This window comes from Melopsittacus undulatus, chromosome 1 (genome assembly GCF_012275295.1).
Source record: "Melopsittacus undulatus isolate bMelUnd1 chromosome 1, bMelUnd1.mat.Z, whole genome shotgun sequence".
Lineage (NCBI taxonomy): Eukaryota > Metazoa > Chordata > Aves > Psittaciformes > Psittaculidae > Melopsittacus > Melopsittacus undulatus.
The window spans coordinates 84,312,142-84,329,424 of NC_047527.1; positions in this window are offsets into that span (position 1 = coordinate 84,312,142).

Below are 17,283 nucleotides of genomic sequence, written 5' to 3' on the forward strand. Positions count from 1 at the left end.
GACCTTTTCTGCTGTTCCTGCCTTCAGCTGTACAGTTCATCTTCTTTCTGTCTTGCACCAACCCTAGTGCTTGCTTGATCATGTAGTAAGCCAATTCAGCTTGCTTTCTAGCCAAAACCAATTTACTTTCTGCTGGTTTAGTAAGTTGAATTGGCTTTGTGCTGTAAGCAAATGTGTGCTGGAGCAAGGACTTGGCAGAAGCATGTGTCCCAGCGGGAAGAAATGGGGGGAGGGATAGGGGGAGAGGGCTACCTCTCTTGGCAGCAGCAAGTGGTGAATGTAACTGAAGCTTTAATGTGAAGTTGCAGCTTGAGACACTACTACCCATCAGTTAGTCACTATGCCTTCTCAGTTTGGGGCTGTCATCCTGTTAGCAAAGGCAGTCTAACAGCAGGAGTGTTTTACTGCTTTGTAGTTCTGTTCCTGATTCTTACTGTTTCTATTTAAAGGTAGTTTGGCAGATTTTACCCTGAGGAAGATCAGGGTGCCTGCATGAATTCCGTTCTCCTGTCTAGATGATAAACATTTGGGAAATGCATTCCTCACTTGCATCCAGCAGAGGATGTTGCTCTTGATGGGGGGTGAAGGAATTATAGGTCCCTTCAGGCAGGCAGGTTTCATAAAAACAGTAGAAAAATCACAAGGAGACATGGCTGGAAACAGAATCTGGGAGGGCGGAGTGTGTAGCTGAAGTATGGAAGTACCTTGACAGCAGCTATCAAGCGAGTCGTTTTGTTAAACCATTTCTCTTGCTGGGCTGGAAAGGTTGGGGTGTTGCCATTTTGTTTTGATGGAAGACTGGGTGGAATGGAAGGGATACAATTTGGACTGGGCAAAATTCAGTGAAGCTGGCAGGCAAGGTAAGTGTTTAAAAAGTGGTTCAAGTCATGATGGAACCCGTTAGTTGAAATAATGAGGTTGCAACCAACCCAGAATTACATGGTGAGATCTACATTAAAAACTTAACTAGGTGACCAAAGGAATTTTCCCTGGGAACTCATAAAGCATTGAGCTAGTGATTGCTGGAGTTGCCTATGTATGACATAAGAACCAGTGAAACAAGCCACAGAAAACTGTGTTGATTATGGAGAAACAGCCAGAGGTAGCAGTAAGAATGTGTCTCTAAGGAGAAAAAAGTAGAAGCTCATGAATGGACTGGGTGTGGTACAGGCTAATTTTGGATGAGAACCATCATTTGTTCTTACCTTGTTGCAGGTAAAAGGATTCTGTGTTGTATGTAAGCAGATGAGTTTGTATCAAAGATACACGTGATTCCGTCATCAGTTTCTCCTTTTAATAGAAATAACTTTGGGGACTGGATTTTGGCTAGCTACTGAAGTCCAGAGGGACTGATTTGCAGAAAACAAAGTGTGAACCATTTAGACTTATTCTTTTTCCCCTGGGAATTTACTTGAGTACATCACATCTGTGTCTTGGATCAATGCAGTCCCCCAGTCTAGGTATAGGCTACAAGGTGCCATAAATAGACCTCCAGGGACGGATTTCGCCAGCCAGCCAGCCAAGCAGCCAGGACACCACTGGAGTCTGTTGAGTCTGACAGGAACACAAAGCTCCTGAGATCAGCAGGACTAAAATTAGCTTTGGCATATTTTTTTCTACCCTCTTAGTGTTGCTTTTATATCAAATCTGTTTTTTATTGTTATGAACAGCAATAAAAGAATTTGGGTTGAAGGCTTCCTTTTATTTTTATATTTTTTTTTTCTTCTTAAAGAGATCTTGAAATCCCTGGTCTTTGGAAGGGGAAGTAAATTGAGTTTGGGAACGAAGTAGTTGGTTATGTGTTGGTCAAGTTTTTTCTGTCCTAGTGGAAAAAAAACCCATCACAACACCAAATACTGCTTCAGCAAAAGAAATGCAAACAATCTTAATTGATTTACTATTAATGTTGTATCCTTGGGGTGTGATATAACAAATATTTATTTTTAAAAGCAATGGAAACCATCCTAAGGCTTCTTTTATTGTTGCCTTTGGTAACATGTAAATTGTTTATTTGGTAGTTGTTTCTTTTCCAAGGCTGAGTCCTTCCCAGCATCTTCCGAGCAATTGCCTAGTTCTGATTTAAAAAATCCTACAACATGGATTTCTGAAAAGTGGAATTTTGTCACACTGAATCCAGACTCTGGCTGCGGAATAGCCAGCTTCTGGAACATTTCCAAAACAGGCTGAAGGCAGAGACAATGTCTCTGTCAAAGCCTTGAATCCCAAAAGAGTGTTATCTGTGGGCCCCTTCGTATTTATATCAGCTTGAAGTATGGAGCGGTAACACCAGCCTCACTAATGCTCTGAATCACCACAGCTGTCACTTCCATGCTGACTTTCCTCAAGTTCTGCTGTTGCTGGCCACCCAAGCTGTATCTGAAACCTTATCGTTCATTTTCTTTCTCCCTGTTCTTAAGCAGAGTTGTAGTAGGCTGAAGCCATTTTTCCCTAACATGATGAGCAAAACCAAAACGGCCTTTAAAAATCTGAGGAAGTGTTAGCATTAAAATTTCTCGCTCAGTTCTTAACAGTCCTTTCTCCCAAATTCCATCTGTGTCATGCTGAACTTGGGGAAAACCCTGCCTGAATAGATCTTGGAGACCATCTGCAATCCTGTACTTGGTTTTCTGTAATAATTTACCACTTAAATGTAAACGTATTCAGGACTGAAATCTGCTTGCAGAGGGCATTTAGACCCTGTGCAAATCTTAGCAGTCTTACTGCTCTAAAATTCGCGCTGGTGGAGCTTACACTTCTGGGTGCCTGCTTGCAAAATGCACAAAATAGCAGCAAAAGCAGCTACCTAGGAGCTCACACCACTTCTCTGTCTCCTGGCATGAATGCATCACATTCCATTTTATGTTAGTAAAATATTTATGAAGTTTTATCAACATGATAGGAGCTCTTGCCTCTTTTACAAGAAGTAGGAATTACGAGCAGTCTGCCTTCTCTCTCAGTTAATCTACTCTTCCATCTAGTGTTTTTCTTTTCTCATCTGGATGTAGATACAATCCAATAACAAAGGATATTTGTTTTGCGGTCAAAACTATCAGGGTTGGAGTCAACACTCCTGGCAGATTTCTTGTGCATAGAAAATTTATGAAAGCACGGAGATGCTGGGTTCAGTAATCTATCCTTAAAAGGTAACCAAGCATTTTGTTACAGATCAAAACATGTAGCCGTGGGCAGCTCTGAGCTATTTACATCTGGTCTTTCTGGGCTGTAACATTGGCAATTGCATGCATCAAGAAGGGAAGAGAGGCATTAAATTTAGGTGTCCAGTTCATGGAAATGGTTTGTCGCAGTTTCTTTTGGCCTTCTGAAAAGAAATGCAACAGTGGCATCCTGTGGCCTGAGAGGTTCATGGCAGGTGGGGCTGGCCTAGGGCAGAATCCACTGCTGAGGTCTTCCTGCACCCGTGGGAAACAGATCAAGTTATTTCTGAGTTAGCATCATAGCATCATAGAATAGTTAGGGTTGGAAAGGACCTTAAGATCATCCAGTTCCAACCCCCCCTGCCATGGGCAGGGACACCTCACACTAAAGCATGCCACGCAAGGCTTCGTCCAACCTGGCCTTGAAAGTTAGTTTACAAAAGAAATCCACGGTATTTCAACCCGGTGCACATCTTCTGCCTGAAGTACAAAGCTGCTGTCTAATTTTCCACAGGTTCTCTCCACCAATTTATCTTACATTCTGCTGTTTATTTTTGTACCAAACATGCCAGTGTTTGGGAAAGAGAGGATGACTTCAGTTATCACCTAGGAAAGAGGATTTCTATGTTGCTGTCTTTGTGCTGCTGAACATTTACTCAGAAAAAAAGGAATGGAGTAGAGACTGTGAGTGTTCTGTTTTCAACTATCCCAGGCTTTAGTGCCACATACTTAGTTTAAAAATGAATGTTTCAGGAAGTCCAATGAAGAGAAGGCTAGTAAGAGTTGTTTTCCCTTGTGCCTACATCATACCTGAGTGCTCACTCCCACAAACCATGTGTGTGTGTCTCTTGAGTTTCTCAAAATCCTGGCCTTTACTTGTTTAACTTGGACAGGCTGTGATTTGCTTACCTCCTCACCAGCAGATATTGGCAGCTGTGACCACCAGGCTCTCTAAAAGCTTGCAGGAATGCCAGAAAGCATGTTAATGAAGAACATACTGGCTTACCTGCAATCTTACAGGCAATTGTCAAGGAAGCTGTTGATGGCCTCGTTTTTTTGCCCTTCTTCTGTTTTCCATTGTCTTCTCTTCTGTAAGAAAGGAGATATTAAGGTGGTCTCTTTTAAAACCTCTTCCTTCCTTCTTCTTACCTTCATAGATGGAAGTGTAAATGTTACTGCACGCTCAAGCATCAGAAAGGAGTGGGGGGGGGGGAAATAAAACAACTTTGTTAATTTTAATTTTTTGTTTTCTTGTATCCAGAAGGCTCTGCATGTTTTGGGTTATTTACCTTGAGAACTGGAAAAGCAGTTATGGACAAGGGTGTCCACTGCTGCCTGTGTGTGGAAGAACTTGTGATCGCTACGTTTTCTGTTTTGCAGGAAAGTCATCTTGGGATGGCTGAAGCAGGAAGCATGGGAACAAAACCAGCAGCAGACAGGGGCTTAATTGTTGCCTTTAATAATGAGTGAGTACACTTAAGACTTTTGTGAAATTGCTTAACTGAGCTTGCACCACAGTTTCTTGCCAGTATTAATCCCTGGGCTGCCTCTTAAAACACGCACATGCATGAAAACAAACAAATGTTAAGACTGGCTGTGGCTCCAGTGATGTTAACCCTTGCTCCTTTTTGTCAGTTAAACTGACAACCAAGATAAGAAGAGCCGGTGTTGGTATAGTCTCTTGCAAAACAAACCACTCTTGACAGAAGAAGCAGCCTCCTGTCAAACGAATTTCCTTTACAACTGCCGAGGGGACTATTTTTAGTTCCATCTGCCATTCTTTACTCCTTAATCATCTGGTTAATTTTTCTCAGTTTTTCTCTCTTTTTTTCCCCTTCCCCACCAGCTCTGATACCAGGTACTGCTGATAATCTGCAGAGAAGGAGGGCACTGGGCTCTGATAGCAAGTACCTGCACCAGGATGCCATCAGCCACACCACATCCAGCTCAGCTTCTGTGTGTAAAGGAAGGGAGCCTTCAGAGAAAGGCAAATAGACCACCTTGAATCTAGATGAAGGATATCAAAGACCAGCAAGTGAATGTGATCAGTTCTTGTCAGGCAAGGCTTTTTGCTAAGGCTGAGTTGAGAAAACATGCTTTAAGTTGCAGGAGGGGAGCTACAAATGTCCACCACTGAAGCAACATCACAGGTATACGGGATCAGGCAGCAAACTCATCATATGTAATTTGCAAGGCTGAGCCTGTCTTTTCCACTGGAGATAAAATAAAAGTGCTCTAGGAATTATGATGTTTATTCCATAGGTCTTGACTTTGTGGTAGTGGCTGCCTTCCCTTTTCTTCTATTTGACCCGCTGCATGTTTTTAGCCACTTGAGCAGCAGAGTGATTCTTGTCTTCTGGCTAAGATATAAACCAGAATTCCTGCCTATCTGTAATCCATTAGAGATTTTATGATGCTATTTGCAAGACTAGGAATGTCTTAAGGCTTTGGTAGCTCAGGAAATAACACTGCTTTGCTTGGCTGCACATAATGGTTCAGTCAAATCCATCATCCTCTGCAGCATCTTTATAAAGCCTAATTCACATGGGTTGTTATATATTTTATACCATCTTCCTCCACAGTATGCAAAAGCTTCACAATCAGTGGTTTCATGCCCACGGTACTTCTGTGAGGTACAAGTTGCTATAATGTCCACTTTATAACTTGATTTAGAGAGCACAGAGACAAAGGGAGTAGTCCAAAGTCAAGAGGGAAGTTTCTGGCAGCAGAGGGAATTATGCCTCTGTCACCTGAGTTAAAGTAACAGTCCTGGGGTTAGTGCACTAGCTAACGATTTCCATGGAAGTGGCACAGTTCTTATGAAGAAAGAATTGCTAGAAATGGTCAAAATTTCCTAACAAAAATGAGTTTTCAGATGATACAAATGCTTGCAGGAAATGCATGTATTTTGAGAAAGTGAAGTAAAATTTGTTGTATTTAAACCAAAATGAGCTAGGCTTAAAAGATAAATATTCCAATTGATCTCTTTTTCCTCAGTGGGCGAGGGAAAAAAAAGAAGGAAACCTTCTGGGGAGGAAAACATAAAAGGGATTTCCTAGTTTCTCAAATGGAGTGAGAATACAAATGCATTGTTGATTGAAATATAAAAACTATGTTGCATCTTTTCTTCAGGATTTACCCTCTCCAGTCTTAGTTTTTTCTTTTTATCTCATGAGTATAACTGACTAGTGCAAGAGTGACCATTCTTCTTAACCCTAAAAAAAGTGTACCAGGACTTCAATCAAAATTCCTTAGCGAAGGAAAGTTAGAGTGAGAGAGCTGGGAAGAGGTTTTGTGGCTGACAACAGCGGCTCCTTTTGTCTTTGGCTGCTCTACTCTCTGATAGGACTGAACAGGGATCTTCTTCGCAGTTCTGCTGGCTCACCTCCTTCCATTGCTTGGGTTTGGACTGCACAGCAGCCCCACATTCATGTATCTGTGCTGGGAGACATCTGGTGTAATCCCAGCCTATGCACAGCAGAATTATCTGTGTGCTTCTCAAGGGCTGGTTCCCCTGCTGGGTCATACACCACTGTGCAGGCTACGGCTGACAAAACTGTTCCTGCTTTGCTTTTCACCTTTATTCCATTGCTTTTGACACTGTAACTTTTTAGTTTCAGCTTTCTTTATCAGGACATTGGTGAGCTCTAATTCTTACTCTGCTGTTTTCAAGCCCCTGAATTAGATTTTGGTTTAGGAGCTGGAAGTGGGAAGAAGACTAGAAGCGAGGCTGGTTTTGTATTTTTAAAGATGCTTGAAAGTCTGCCAGAGAGCTGTCAGTTTAGTGATGGTTTGTGACATATCAAAGCAGACAAGTGAGAGTTCATAAGAATTCAAGTTCTGTTGAAAACCAGATTGAAACATGGCTAGCAGTGAGGGCTTTATGGAGAGAAAATTATTATTGTGGATATTCAGACTCATAAGTGTATTTCAGACTGTGCTGTGGAAAAAAAAAACCCTGTCATTCCAGCTTCATATGCATCCTTTGCATTTTACCTCTATTACTCAGATGTCCAGTGTTTTCAGACCAGTCCCTCTGTCACATCTCTTGCCCGGGTGCTTGGTGGGGACACTGCCCTTACATGACTGCACACACAGACTCTCAGTTTCACTGCCATCTCTGCAAGTGGAGCCTTTCTTTTAGGAATTTGTCCCCTTTCTCAGTAGTCCAGTTCCCTGCCTCTGTAGTTTTTTGTTGTTCTACAATCAGGGGCAATTGCATCTTCTTCTGGATCAGTGGCGTGAGAAGAAGCAAGAAACTTCTTGGCAGAGGACCTAGAAAAAAATCATTTTGGTTCCACCAGGTGAGGAGGGTCTGACCGTCAAGATTTCTCATGGCATGTTAGGAGTGTTTGAGCAAACGTGTCAGAATGAAATGAGAACACTGCTTTCAAAATGGCTATGAAGGGAGAAAGCCAAACAAAAAAGAATTTTCCTCTTGCATTGTGTAAAGGGCCTCTGTGCTGAAGACATCACCAGCTGAATGCATATAAGAAGTCGCCGGCAATCATTAAGCTCAATTAATCTTATTCTTGAGCCCATGATAACATCTGTGGATTATTTAAACAAAGAGATGGTGAGCAAGCAGGAGAAGAAAATCAAAGAAAAGAGGTTCTGCTGTGAACACTCGTACCACTATCACCCAAGCGACGCTGTAATGTAGAAACTGGGTCAGAGACACCCTTCCCCCTCCACGCTGTCAAAGTTATTTGAGTGTCTATTGAAACCCTCACAATAGAAGAGTTTGGCTCCTGCATTTGCTAAGCAAAACTGATTTGTGTTTCTTCGCTCAGAAAAAGCTGCTGGGTAATTTTCCGTGAGAGTACAATGTGGCTGTTCAGCTGATCCCTGAAAGCTGATTTCTTGGTGATTTGCTTTTCATTTCATAAGGCACCACAGTTTTTATTTAGCATTTCTAAATGGACATGCTGAATCTGTGTTTAGAAGACTTACACCTCTTTCTTGCCTGTATTAGTTTTAGGAGCTGCACTGGTAGCCTTCATTCAAAGTTCAAAAGATTACTATAAGTCTCTGTGAGATGTTGCTGGCTCTGTCGTCTTACTGATATAAATCTAAGTTAATTAGTTTATTTGCTTCTAGGATAATATAATTAAAATATATTAATTTGGAAATATGGCTTGGATAGATTCAAAACCAGCTTTTCTTGACTCTTCCCACTGCCCTTTTTAATCCTGTATTTGAGTCTTTCATCCTTGTTTACAGCTGTCCCATTAGCAGTTCCAGCCTTCTAATGTGCTGTGTCTGCTTTGGAGGTTTTTTGTTCTGTTCTTCTGGCTTCTTTCAGAGGGTCCCAGTGCCTCTACATCGTCCTGAAAGAAAAACCAAGCTACACTTCATACTCATAATGACGGTCTGCTCAGGTTTTGCCAGTGAGCACGGAGCCCTGGAGTTAGGCTATAAGGAGTGACATTGCTTGGCAGTGGTTGTAAGCACTTACTCCAGAGGAAACATGAGTGAAGTGAAATAGCAGGGTCCAGAGTCTGAACCTGTTTTCCAATATTCAGTGAATACGTTCTCTAATTTCACTTGCCCTCCCCGCTGCCCTCAGCAAGCACTTCCACAGAGTGAGAACATGCCTTCTCACACTTTTCCCCTTACATAAAATGTCTTTTGTTTCTTGAAAATTGCCTGGAGGTGTCTGGGAGACCTACTTGGCCATGGAACCAAGAAGGATGTTTGTGACATGGCTGCTGGGAGTTGTACACCCTAAGTAGTTGTAGCATAGTGTTAAAGACGCATGCTTGGGGGTGATGAAAGAAGAAGTATTGACTGTTATAAAGCAAAAGTGAGAACTTTTCTGCTGATTCTTCATCTTATTGTGTGTTAGTTTCAACAGTGAACATTTCTTGGGCTACCTTTCTTGAACAAGCACAAAATGGTCTATGTCAACATGTCTTCCTTGCTATGAAGAAGAAATACAAATTCTTGTCACTCCACCCATTTTGGGAGAAACTAAAGAAGGAAAGGCATTTGCACCTGATGTTTGAGGAAGAATTACTTCTTTTGTTATCAATGCTAATCACTATCCAGCCCCATCTCTGGCACATGGCTAATCTGTAATAATCAAGTCAGTGCATATGACATAGTTTTTTGACAGGACAACATTGCTTAGTAATTTACTAGCATCGCACACACACACAAAAATAGAGTTATAATTAGCTCTCATCCCTAAAGTTGGAAGAGCTTTTCAGTTCATTGGAGGCTGCTGGCCAATTCTCTTATCTAATTGGATGACGTTCCTACTTTCTCCCATTTGTATGATGTCTGCTTTTACACAAACTCATTAAGTGCAGCTGTACTCAAATTTTATAACAACAGTCCCAGTGAAGACTAGGCAGGAGTTTAATAGCTGTTCTGTTCTCTCTTTTTCATCTGATCTTAATCCATTTTGGTGGTTGATATGTGCCCAAACATCTTTCCCTAGCACCTAATTCTCCCCCTCCAGCTTTTTATTATAAATCATCTTAATAACTAGAAACCAGACAAATTGCATAAGATTCATCTGTCTGTTTTGAAACTGGACAGTTTACAGCCTGCTTTCAAGGATGATGGATATAAAGCAATTGCATGTTTCTGTGAGGCATATAGAAGTAATTTTTTTCCCTTAATTTTAAAGCTGGCATTAAGGTGTAATACCATAATTGCTACACTATTCTTTAAATCTTCAGAGGCATTAGGCTGATTATACAAGTAGAATAGCAGCACCATAGTTAACATTATATGAAGCTTTTGCATTTGGATGGAATTTTTGGCAAAACAAATACATTTAAGAACAACCCCCTCCCCTTTTGTCAATATTACTGCTTTTTTCTCATGTTCTTGTGTGTAATTCTGAGTTTCTACTGAGTAAAGCATACATGGTAATAGAAAGTCTTCGTTTGTCAGAACTTGAATTTGTCTGCTGTTATTGCCTACATATATTCAAATCACATTTACAAAGAAAGATTCACCACATGCTTCCTGCAATGTATCAGATATATCAGTATTGGACGTGATTTTAGAACTTCCATGGATGTTATTTGGGTTTGTTGCTTGGGTTTTTTTTTTTTCCACCAGAGAACTATTCCAAAGTTTCCTGGGGAACTTCCAGCTGTAAAATTTCCTTCCCATGTTGCACCTTCCCATCAAACAAGGTAGGGGAAGCTGGAGGAGAGAGGGAAAGAAACTCTGGGAAAAATCTGTCTGACAATGATTATTTTGTGAGGACACATACCTGTGGTGGTAAATGCTTTCTTTACAGCCCAGTGGCGGAGAGACCATGTCTGACAATAAGGAGGATGGGGGTCTTAAGTTACAGCTATGTATGTGCACACATCTGTAGTGCAAAAGAGGGGAGACAGCAAAGGAGCAGAGTGAGACACTAGCAGAGAGATTCAAAGGGACTTCCTCCTGAGCCAAATTCCAATAGAAGGGGAATTTTCATCTGCTGGTGCCCCACCTCCTACACCAATATTCCTTTCAGGTTGTAATGTGCTCCTGACTCTGAAGGTCATCAAAGGATTGACTCTTACGAGATGCACAACTCCCTTACCTTCATCTAGGATTTGTGGTCTTGTGAAATACAAAGCCTAATATGAGCAGGGAGGACTCATGAGTAGGAGGACCTACTGAAACCTTCTTGAACTTGGTCTACCTTATAGTTCTCCCTCAGTTCAAGTAATCATAAAGAGGTGCCAGAGTTGAAGATTTTGTTTCTATTCCTATGAGAGTATGAAAAATGAGCAGTGTTGTAACCAAGTCATTGGTTACTGCTGTCAATAGAGCTTTACAGCAAAGTTCATCTGTGCAGGTGGATTATCAGTCTTCTCAATGATGACACAAACAGGTGGTTTAATTCATTGTTCTAATATAAAGCTTAATTTCATCATGAGTCACAAGTAGTTTTGACTGATAAATGTCTTTATTCAAAAGATGAAATTTGCTAACATCTCTTATTTTCAGATACTCGGCTCCATCTATAGACATGTTTCATCATGTACTCAGCTCCTGCTTAGACAAGCATAAAATACAGGTATTCTTGTTTAGAGTCCCATAGTTTTGTTTTTTCCATTTGGGGCTGCTGCCCCACCTCTGCATAAGGTAAGCTTTGCCTGGTGTTCATAAGCAAGAACAGTTAGGTCTCTTCTACCCAATAAAGATAATTCTTATAATGGAACTCCAACACCATGTTGTCTTCTAAGTATATAAGCTGATTTTCATAGGAAGTACTTTATGTGTTAAAAGAGCTCATATAATGCTGGAATGTTTGTTTTGTCAATTACAGTCATCATGGGCACATCACTAAAATGACAACAGTGGCTGCTCTGTGCTGATTTTGCAGCGTTTTGATGGAGTTTAAGACATGAATGTATGTGCTACTAGTCATTGGTGAATCATACCGCTTAATTGCGTGAGCCAACAAGATAAATACATGTGGTCTTGGGAAATGAAAATGGCTTCTTTAATTTGTGACTTTGAGTTTGTTTGTACACTGCTTGTGTTGGAAGCAGCATTAGTTGATGGAGACTATGGAAAAAGCGGTGACTTATTTCCCTAACACTTGAGTGAGTGGTGGTAGTTGTTGGAAGATGCGATGACAGAATAAAAGCGGGGTTTAATTTTGGTTTTGAAATGGGCAGGGGTGGGCAAATGGATACTCAAGGCACATTAATGAAGTTATGTTGACAACTGTTATGTGTAAAGTCTGTCATGTATCTCATTGCAATGAATGTGTCTTTATGAGCAAACTGCATTGGAGACATCTCTGATATTGTCAGCTGTAATTAAAGAAAAGGATGATTCGGTGGTGGGCATACAGTTGAAAACGAAGGACAGTTTGGTTTTTTTATGTGGGTGTGTATACTTGTGTTTGCCAAAAGTAACATATTTTTTGACTAGCTATTTTTTTTCCAAGTAACTACTACATAAAAAAAATTAATTTGTTTGGGTTTTTTGTTGTTTTTTTGCTTTGTTTTAATAAATTTTCTCATAAAGGAGAGAATTTAAACATTTTGGAGCAAGCAAATGAAGACTTTTTGATCATGTCTTTGTTGGTGGCATTCTGAAGATGCATAGAGAAATTACTTCCGGGAAGACTTGGGAAAACATGAGGTAAAATGTCACTTGTCAAGCATGCAAAATAAGCAAAGAAAGAAATAGATACCACTTAGAGCAGGGTACGTCTGTGTTTGCATGTGTTGTGCTCACTTGTGATGCATGTTGCAGCTGTGTGTCATGTTCCATTTTCCTAATACCTTTCTGACTGTATCACAGATTTTGGTGTTGCTTTCAAAGGGGCTTGCAAGTATGGGAAAGGGACAGCTGGGGTTTTGTCTGCATAAGGGATGAGCAGTACTTGGGATGGCTGCCTGACTTTTTCCGGCCATGGAGCTTCCAACCACAATCAACTTGAAATTAGGAGAAATTAAGATATTTGGAGAAGGATCCATCCTTTTCTCAGGTAGTTGAATAACCCTGTACAGAAGTTAAAACTGTTGTGCAGCTACCAATGGCTCCATTTCCAGCAAAAGTACTAAAATATCTCCTCCTAGCTCCAGTTGATATTAATGGGAGTTTCCCAGTGGATGGTGATGTGAGTAGTTCTGAAGTTGGTAGCATGAATCATAGAATAGTTTGGGTTGGAAGGGACCTTCAAAGGCGATCTAGTCCAACCCCCTTGCAACAAGCAGGGACATCTTCAACTAGGTAAGTGTCATGGGTTCAGCAGTAGCTCATGCTCTGCCAGGGAGGAGGGAGAGATAGGGTGCCTGGTCTGGGCTAGTCGGGGAGGTATTCCATACCATAGCACGTGATGCCCAGGATGGATACTGGGAAAGAGAGAGCTGGGGAGGAAAATGGAGGAGGGAGCACGCGGTGCTCAGCCGGGCAGGGTGGAGTGAGTTATGGGTTGGTGGCTGGTGGGGTGTTGTATTCTTTTCACTTGTTGTTTGCTGTATCATTATTATTTGTAGTAGTAAATGGCAGTAGGGGTTTTGTGTTATGCCTTAGCAATTAAACCGTTCTTATCTCAATCCGTGGGGGCTACATTCTTTGGATTCTCCTTCCTAACTCTCTGGGAGTTGGGGACTTGGTTTAAACCACGACAGTAAGGTTGCCCAAAACCACATCCAGCCTGGCCTTCAATGTTTCCAGGCATGGTGCATCTACTGCCTCTCTGGGTATGACTTATCTTACCCAGTATCTTACCACCCTCACTGTACAGAATTTCCCCCCCCATTCAGCTTGAATCTCCCCTCTCTTAGTTTAAGTGTATGATGTGAAGAGAAGCCTAGACCCATGAACTTGGAATGCTGTCTCATCCCTTGTTGGAGGTAGCTGTATAGGTTTTTTTTTTTTCTTTTCCACTTCTTGAATATCATTTTGTATGATCTCTGGACCGGCCTTCTTTTCCCCCTCCATTTTGGCAGAAAACAAGGAAGCAGCCATAACGTAACAGGCTTGATGGCTAATTCCAGAACTGGAAGCTGTGACTTGGATGTAAGTGGAAGCAGTGCTATTTGTCCTTGGTTAAAGATTGATTTTATGTCCCTAATGAAAACACCGGGACAATTCATCGTGCTGATTTAGCTGATCAGCAGTGAGGGTGAAGGGCTTATTAGGTACCTTGTCTGTAAGGCAGAGGAATGAGGAGGAGCTGAAAATGAGCACCTTTGTTTAAAATACATCTGTTTCTTTTCCATAGCCACATTTCTAAAGTGTAAAATGCTTCAACTTCTTTTAGAGCTGTGTGTTGGAGGAAGCTGTGCCTGCTGCTAGCAGTAAATGAGTTATTTAATGGGAAGAATGTTTGCAAAACCCAGAGAGAAATAACAGCTGCTTTTTTAAGTGAAAAAAAAACTATAACATTTCAAAACTGTAGCAAGATCAGGGTTTTTTTTTAAAGGCCTGGATGAAAGGAAATTAGTAATGTGTAGGGGGTGCTGAATGGCCCAGGCACCTCACCTGTTTTATTCCTAGATGTAGAGGGAATTCAAAGTCTAATGCCAGATGGAAAGCAAACCCAGAGCCACATGAACTACTCGCCAGTTTCCTTCAGCAACATTAATTTACAGTCTCATGAGAACACCTTGGTTTGCTGCCAGTTTTGCCTTCAAGCAAAATGATCGGAGGACAGAGCAGTGCAGGCAGCGGTCCCTTTCAGGCAGTACAGGCTGCTGGCTTGGCTCTGCTCAGAGCATTATAGGGTAAGTCTGTGCCCTGGCACAGTGCTGAAAAGCAACATTAATTATACCACAGCACCGTGGTTTCTCCCCCGCCTGCCAGGTGTATTATAGGGTGCTGGCATCTTTATGCTAGGAAAGGGGCTTGCCAAAACTTGTGCTTGAGGATGGTTGATGTGTTTTGTATTGCTGCTTCCCACTGATGGGCTCCTCGGTTGTTTGGTGGGAGGGGGGCAGTGGAGGTGGTGCAGGTCAGGAAGAGGGGCTGTCTAGCCAAAGTCACTTTGATTTGCTGTTTGCAGTGTTGTGGGATCACACAGTAATAGGTATAGAGGTGTGATACCTCTCTGCATATGCCAGAGCTATTGCCTTCAAGACTGCCTTGGCACCTGTTAGGGTTCCTCATGTGGCACATGGGTTAATGTTCCAATTTCTTGCTGGTTTCTTTTCAAACTAGCCAGGAGTCACAGTGTCTTTTCTTTTTTTCCTATTGTTTAATTCTATTTTTTAGAGTTCTGAGGTGCTGTTAAGATCTGAGATGTGTAAGGTTGTGGCAGGACAAGGGCAATAGTTCAGACTGAAGCAGGGTAGGTTTAGATTGAACATAACAAAGAAATTTTTTATGATGAAGGTGATGAGACACTGGAGGAGGCTGCCCAGAGAAGCTGTAGGTACTGATGGGCTGCAGCAGCTCCATCTTGGAGCCAGCTGGGATTGGCTGTATTGGACATGGGGGAAGTTTCTAGCAGCTTCTCACAGAAGTCATCCTGTTAACCCCCCTAGCCAACAAAACCTTGCTATGCAAACCCAAAACAACAGGACAAAGTGTGTTTGTGCCATTCAAGCCAATTATGCTGGATCCTATGTCATTCATTCCCTTACAGCCTGAATAAACACCTTAGCATGGGTCGTGGCTGCTTTGACAGAATAGCATCAGGTGTCTCTTCATAATCTGGATCAAACTATCTCAGCTTGGTGGTCTAGCAGTGCTGAGACCACCATGGTATTTATGCTTGCAGTAGCATAGCCTGAGATATGTACATTGGGGCATTATTGTTAATAATCCACTGATAGTATCATCCACATATATTGCACCTTGTCCACCAAAGGGTCTTTCAAGTTCCCAGATAAGTGAAAATAGTAATATTCTGGAAGGCAGAGGTAGAAAAGGAAAAAAAATTACTTACTGGAGGTAAGTTGTTATGTTGAGGATCAGTAATCTTTTTAGAGTGGGAATGTACAGGTGGGGAGACATTTAAAGCTGCATAAAACTCCAGGTGACCTTAAGAAAATTACCAACTATACCATAGGGACATATGACCACATTGGCAGGGAAGTGTCCACAGCTTATCAGCTGAACAAAGAAAGGGAAGGAGGTTCCTTTCCCATTTCATGTCCAAATAAATAGCTTGCCTGGCTTTTATTCCTGTTACCTGTGGCTTCACAAAACTTTGCACCAGTACTGTCTGATCCAGATGCACATTTTTATCTGCATGACCAGGCCCTTGTTTGAATTTGAGTGCAGATTTCAGAGCTTCTCACTATAATCAAGGCATTGCATTCCCACATTTGTGGCTGTCTGGAGGACACAGGCAGAAAAGGGCACACATTTCTCTGGGATATCCAAGAAGTAACTCAGTACATATTTTAAAAGATTTGCACTGGTCTGTACTAGAATAGGTATTCCCATCAGACAGGAAGAAGCATCTTCTGGCTGAACTAATCCAGAAACACTTTTCAGTGTATGGCAGGATAGCAAGGAGTGTGCCTGCACCTTGAGAAGTCCTGAAGAAATGTGAACTCCAGGCTATGGTGGGATGGATGCTTCAGGAGCTGCTTTGTTGTTTGTCCATCTGCACAAGCCACTTTCTTGCAGTGCACAGATCTCAGGTCTTCCGCCCTGAGTAAGCTGTCCTCAGAGGCAGTTCTTGGTACCAAAAAGTTACTTACCAGCAGAAGGCTAACTCCTCTTAGGGTCAGGTGTTATGCGGAACTTAAACGGCATACAGGTATTTGGCCAACCATAGTGGAGTAAATATTACGTTGAATCACCTGCAGTCTCCCATTAAATATTTTGTAAGCACTGAGGACAAAAGCAGGAGCTATGGGTACTATGGGGCCTAGAGCCTGCTGCTGCAGAGGGACTGCAATGCGCTGCCAGCAGTGCAGCTTCTGTGGAGACTTACAGTGCTTGAAACTATTCAAGTATATTTTGAGAAGGGAGCTTCCTGGTTTTGCCCCAGAAAAAATAGTTTCAAAGGTGCTCCTGCCTAGTTTTCAGATAGCCAAACCCCACCTTAGTTATCAGGTCAAACATTCAGTTTGTCTTTAGACCTCTTCTGTTCTCCCCATCTGTTCACTGTGCTGGGTCCCAGTGGTAAGGTAGGCATTGAATCATGGGTGCTGATCTGTTAGCTTTTCAGAAAAACTGGAGTAATCTGAGTGGGCAGAAAGAGAAGAATCACTGAACTAATTTACCTGGGTTTGCTGAACTTCGTTTGTCTCCTTAGGGAAACTCAATCCCATCTTCCTTTCTTAGGTTTTAGCTAAAAAAAGACAGTGCTGAGGTTACTTTCCTGCAAGTCGTTTCTTCCTTTTTTTTTCAAGTCTTACAGAGTAAGGGTGAGGAACTAGCAGGACTTGCAGAATGGCAAATTTGCTTACCTTCTGCCTTGCAAAGGATTTAGTAACGTTGCTCTCTGCTGGAGGGTTTGATCCTATAGCCCAGAGTCTGTTAGCTGTGTTCTGCTGCTGTTGCTTCTTCTTTTGGTTTCAGGCTGGCTTCCTCCACCTTCTCTGTCTTTAGGGACATAGACAGAGGGGTAGATGTTTTGCATGTGTCTGAATTGTCCTTGAAAGGCATTAAACTACTAACTTCGGGTACTTGCAAGTGCATCCATTACAGCACAGTGCAAACTCTACGCTGCAGAACCCACTCAAGAAGCTGT